The sequence below is a fragment of the Plecotus auritus genome (genome assembly GCF_963455305.1).
Source record: "Plecotus auritus genome assembly, chromosome: 8".
NCBI classification, from domain to species: Eukaryota; Metazoa; Chordata; class Mammalia; order Chiroptera; family Vespertilionidae; genus Plecotus; species Plecotus auritus.
This window is the reverse complement of record NC_137782.1, coordinates 116,977,222-116,983,221: the sequence shown is the minus strand read 5'-3', so window position 1 is coordinate 116,983,221 and position 6,000 is coordinate 116,977,222.

Here is a 6,000-nt window from a genome sequence, read left to right as displayed (position 1 = left end):
TAGGAGTGACCAGGCATGCAGGGGAGGGCAGTTAGGGGCAAACAGGCTGGCAGGGGAGTGGTTAAGAGGTGATCAGGCTGGCAGGCAGAAGCAGTTAGGGGCAATCAGGAAGGCAGGCAGACGAGCAATTGGGAGCCATCAGTCCTGGATTGTGAGAGGGATGTCCAACTGCCCGTTTAGGCCCGATGGGTAGGGCCTAAACGGGCAGTTGGACATCCCTCGAGGGGTCCCAGATTGGAGAGGGTGCAGGCTGGGCTGGGGGACACCCACCCCTGTGCACGAATTTCATGCACCAGACCTCTAGTATAAAATAATGTAAAATCATTGACACAGATGAAGTAATGAATGTGATTTTTCCAACTTGGTCTGCATTTCAGTACCTGAGCAGTGTATGTATTATGATTCCATTTTATAAAAACAGAAAAACCTGTCTAGGTATACCAACATATCAACAACAGAAATAGTTTGGTAGTGGGATCACAGATCTTTTTAACTTTTTCTTCGTGCTTTTTTTGATTAAAACATTTCTATAACAAACATGTGTTACTTTTGTTATAATAAAGAAAAACATTCAAAATGTATTTCAAAACATTTCTGTTCTTGGGACTATTCTGTTCTGGGCTCCTGAGTGGGGTACTCCTCTTCACTGGACAACAGGTAGCGCATCCCTATACCAGTCCTTCCTGCCTGTCCCTCTCCAGCTGGCTGGCCCATGCCCAGCATTACCTCACATTCTGGGAAATCACCCTGCCCAGCCATCACCCCTGTAATTAAGCCAGGCCCTAGAACCCTTGGCTTTATTGCCATCTACTTGCATTGTCATAATGCAGTCTCTGTTAAGGTCTAATTTGGCATTTCCTGTCTTAACTCTTCAGTTACATCAAACAGAAACTTGAGAAAATTCCTAGTAGGTGCCTGTGCCTTCTACCTGGCAGAACTTTGGAGCTGTCTTCCTAGTCTAATCTCTCCCCCAGGGTAGGACGAAGTGCCACTAACCTGTTGCATTCCTGCAAAGATGGGACAAGCCACTTTGTGAAGTTGCACAGTTCTGTTACTAACAGGTTCTCCCTTCTACTGAACCAAAACCCATGACCTTGTCTGTGAGTCCCATCTGCTTGCACATGATGTGCCCTCGAAGGTGACAGAAGTTCTGACCCCACAGGAGAGCCCTCTGAATGGGATGCCACTTCTTATGTGCCCCCCTGAGTCTTCCCTAAGTGCTGGTCTTACAGCTTCTCTCTCAGAGCCTCCTGAGCTGGTTATTGTCTCAGGGCAGGCCCCGAGCGCCAGGCCCTCCTGAACAGGGCTGCATCCTGAGCACTCCACACGGAGGACAGGTGGCTGTCCTTTCTGCTCCTCCTGGATCTGGTCTTAGCTGCAGAGGTGAACCAAATTTTTATTCTTTTAAATCCTCAGCAACTCTGTCTCCAGAGGCGAGGCCTGGCCCAACCACGTGGTTAAGGATTGGTTGAGGATGACTGGGGAAGACTACGATGAAGCTGCAGCTCTGGTTAGTTTGTGGGACAGAGTTCGCATGTGTGGGGCCCCGAGTGGTTAATGCATCTGTAGGGCACCAGTTGTGTCATTTCTCATCAGAGTAAGAAAAACCTGGGCTTTGGAGTCAGAAGGATTGAAGTTTCCTTCTTAAGTGGGGGGAGGGGGAAGCTATAGTTTCCTATAAAAAATGAAACAAATATGAATTTCCTTGTAAAACATAAGACTCAAAAGTATTAAAGTTCTCTTTCTTTGTGTCTGATGTAGTCCTTAAAATATTTGGCATTTACACCTCTCATAGAAATAAAACAACTGATATATGTAATTTTGATCAACCATAAACTTTGGCAAATTGGTTATTCCTGTGTTCCTATTTTACAGATAATTAATCCCCTGGGAAGTTAAGTGAGTTGCCCATGGCTGAATCAGCATTTCACCAGGTGATAGGCCAGAAGTAGGACCATGTCACCTTCTCACCCATCCCTGCCCTGACTGCTGTGCCCCGTCTCAGTGTTTGTATATGTCCCTTCACTAGGCACAGTTTCACCCAGTGGAACTACCAGTTTGCAACTAATTCCATTTAGTAGAAGACTGAGCAATCAAGCAACAAGTATTTTCTCTATGCCTATGCCTGGCACCATTCTGGACGCCAAAGAAAATGCCAGTGCAGCTTCAGACTCTGCACCTCTTTAAACACACATAAGAATGTCTAAAATGAAAAAGCCTGCCCAGCCGGCCTGGCTCAGTGGTTGAGTGTTGACCTATGAACCAGGATGTCCTGGTTTGATTCTTGGTAAGGGCATATGCCCGGGGGGTTGCAGGCTTGATCCCCGGTGTGGGGCATGCAGGAGGCAGCCGATCAATGGTTCTCTATCATCACTGATGTTTCTATCTCTCTCCCTCTCCCTCTCTGAAATCAATAAAAATATATTTAAAAAAATAAAAATGGATAAGCCTGACCATGGGAGAACCAGAACTCATACACTGCTGGTGGGAGTGCAAAACAGCAAGATCACTTGGGGAAACAAAAAAAGTTGAACTTATATCAACCAGATGACCCACCCTTCTGCACCTAGGTCTTTATTTTTCCCAAAGAAATAAAAGCAGGTGTTTATACAGGAACACTCTTGGCAACGTTATTTGCCATTTCAAAAAACAGAAACAACTCAATGTCAGAAACAGGTGAATGGGTGAACAAACCCTGGCCCATTCATATGGTGGAATGCTACTCAGCAGTAACATGGAGTGGACTAAGGCTATACACAGCAAGGTGGATGACCTTAAAGTAATTATGCTGAAAGAAGCAGGCATGAAGGCATACACACTCACGTACAATCTCTCGGTTATAAAACTCTAGAATACGCAAACTAACCTGTGGGTACAGAAAACACCAGTAGTTGTCTGGTGTTGGGGGAGAGTTATGCAGACGTGAGGACACTTTAAGGGGTAATGGATACATTCACTATTTTGATTGTGGTGATAGCTTCAATGGTGTACACTGGTCAAAACGATCAAATTATGCCCTTTCAATGTGTGTGTTTTAAAAATGTAAGCTATACTTCGATAAATCTGTTGAAACAAGACCCTCTGGGTGCAAAGCGTCTGCAGTAGCCATGTAATTCCAATTTTCCTGCTTACTGTGCCCTCCTGACCAGAGTTCAAGCTCACCTGCTTATCTCAGAGTCCTCGAAGGCTCTCTCACATGCCAATCAGCTTGGCAGGGAGCTTGTGAGGGCACAGCACTGGCCATGCGGCTGGGAGCAGTAGAGAAGGCTGAGGTCCACGCCGGGGCCCACCTCTCCCGGAGGGGCTGTCCTCTGAGGACTGCGTGTGCAGGCGCCAGGCTTCTGCATTAGGGCAGAAGAGGAGGAACACGTCCTACCCGCTCCCTGTGTATCGTGGGCACTTTTACATCACACCTGACAGAGTCTCTGGTGATAACTCCTCCAAGTCCCTTTCTCTGTCACTTCCTGTGCCGAGCAGAGAAACCGTCTCAAGAAAGATGCCCTAGTGTTGCCTCCTGGCTGTTCCCCTGCAGGTTCTCCTGCTGCCATACGCAGATCAGTTCATGCCAATGAGGGACTTCCCACTGCCTACCCCACCTGCTCCCCAGATCTGTTGGACTTATGTGTCCAAGACCCGGCTTCAGCCAGTTACTCCTTCCCTTCCCTCCACGCCCCCTGGGAAGCTTGGTCTGGCTGGCAAGCTCCAGAAGGGGAGACTTAGTTCCCTCCACCTCTTCCTAGGCTCCAAATCCAGGGAGGCAGGAAGGGCAGAAGAGGGAGGGGAAGGGCAAGAGTGAAGGGACAGACATGGTCTCCTGCCCTAGGCTGAAGGTCAGCTAAGCAGGGGCAGGAGAGAGACTCTTAGATGTGGATTGCTCTTCCCTCCTCCCCACCCATCCCTCCAGTTCCCACCGTGAAGATTGTCAAGGTTCCGACAAGTCTAAGTAAGAGCACATTGAACATCTTCCTAACACAATGTTTTGTCACACTTGCTTTACACACACAGACACAGAGAGACATGCACACACAGAGACACATACACAGATACACAGACACATACACACACACAAGCAGGCTAATGTTTCTTTCCTCTTTAAATGCTGCTTTTTAGAGTAAAGATGGTGTGATGGTCACATGTGAGACAGAGTTTTGATGTTGAATGTAAGTTCGAAGCTTTGATTGTGGCTGGGTGGACTAACCTGAAATGAGTTTAGATTACTGAAATAAGATTGTTGATACTTTTGTCTTTTCCTTTTAAAATCTAGTTTTGAAAAATTGCGGTTTTATTATTTTGTGTTTAAAAAAGAAATAAAAGTTCTCCATGTAAAGAGTCAAAGAGGTCTAAGATTTGTTAGAAAAACCATCTGTCCCATTTGGTATTCAATCCTCATTGGGTAATGACATGCTTGAGTTAGTACTTCTTTAACTTTAAGCTTTGGTCTTTTTTTTTTTTTTTTAAATACATTTTATTGATATTTTACAGAGAGGAAGGGAGAGGGATAGAGAGCTAGAAACATCGATGAGAGAGAAACATCGATCAGCTGCCTCCTGCACACCTCCCACTGGGGATGTGCCCACAACCAAGGTACATGCCCTTGACCGGAATCGAACCCAGGACCCCTCAGTCCGCAGGCCGACGCTCTATCCACTGAGCCAAACCGGTTTCGGCTAAGCTTTGGTCCTTAATAAGATCTTCCCACTGGAATGGGAAAGAGGATTTAGGTTCTTTGCCCTGCCCCAACCTCCACCACACACGTCTACCTTTCCCACTTCCTGGTCCTCCTAATACAGCTATATCTTAATTTTCTTAGATCAATAATTAATATGTATTATTATGAAGGTATACATGCTATTCAGAGCTGAGTCATTTAGTAAAGTCGTTACTTTTCCTTTCCAGCTTAACATTTTATTTTCTTTTAAGTTAATAATTGTCTTTTTTCATTTGCTTAGTTTTTATGTACTTATCATTAGGGCTGAATGTAGTTTCTATTGGTGAAAATAAAAATAAATTACAAATATAAAATTAGGCACAGGGTCTTGAGAAGGAACCTTGCAAATAAAGGGTCCTAAAATTGAAGTTTGATTACCTTTATAGTAAATTCACCTCTGATGATCATTGATTCAACTCTAAAACTCTCACTAATTGTTTAAGTTTCCCCTTCAGATATTCAGATGTATATGGCAGTTTCTCTTATCTTAGGGAAGGAATATTTCCTAGAGCTTTCTGAGCCGCTCCAGCTTGGACTGCTTGGGCAGCTTCGCCAGGCTCCCTCACCTTCAGGGCTCCTCCCATCTCTCACCTGCCTTCAACCCCCTTTTTGTTTCTATGTATTTATCTACCGTGGTTTATACCCTTTAGTTGATTCTTAGGGAAAGACGTTTAAGAAGTAAAGATTTTTTCAGGGATGTGCATGTCTGGAAATGCCTTTATTCTACACTGATGTTTGGTTGATAGTTTGGCTGGATATAGAATTTTAGGTGGGAATTAATTTTCCCTCATGGTTTTGAGGTGTAGCTCCATTTTCTTCTAACTGCCAATATTGCCACTGAGAAGTCTCACATCATTCAAACACGCAATTATTTCCACGTGATTGTTGTTTTCTGTCGGGAATATTGTAGGATTATCTCTTTATCCCCAGGGTTCTGAAATTTCATGGAGTGGGTATTTTTTATTCATTATGGTAGACACTCAATGGACCATTTCAATCTGGAAACTCATGTCCCTCAAGTTCTAAAAACTTTATTAATTGATTATTTTATTAAGTGCCTTTCCTCTCTGTCCCCCCTTCCCCCCCCCCCTCCCGCCCCCGCTCATCTTTTTCTCTGGATCCTTTGTTTTTAGCGCCCAAGTCTCCTGGACCCGTCCTTGAATATTTTTATTGCTTCTATCCTTATTTCTAAGTCCTTTTCAGTTTGCTTTACTTTTGAGGGGGATTTGCTTAACTTTACCTCTCAATTCTTTTATTACGTTTTCATTTCTCTTATTGTGTTTTCTTGTTCT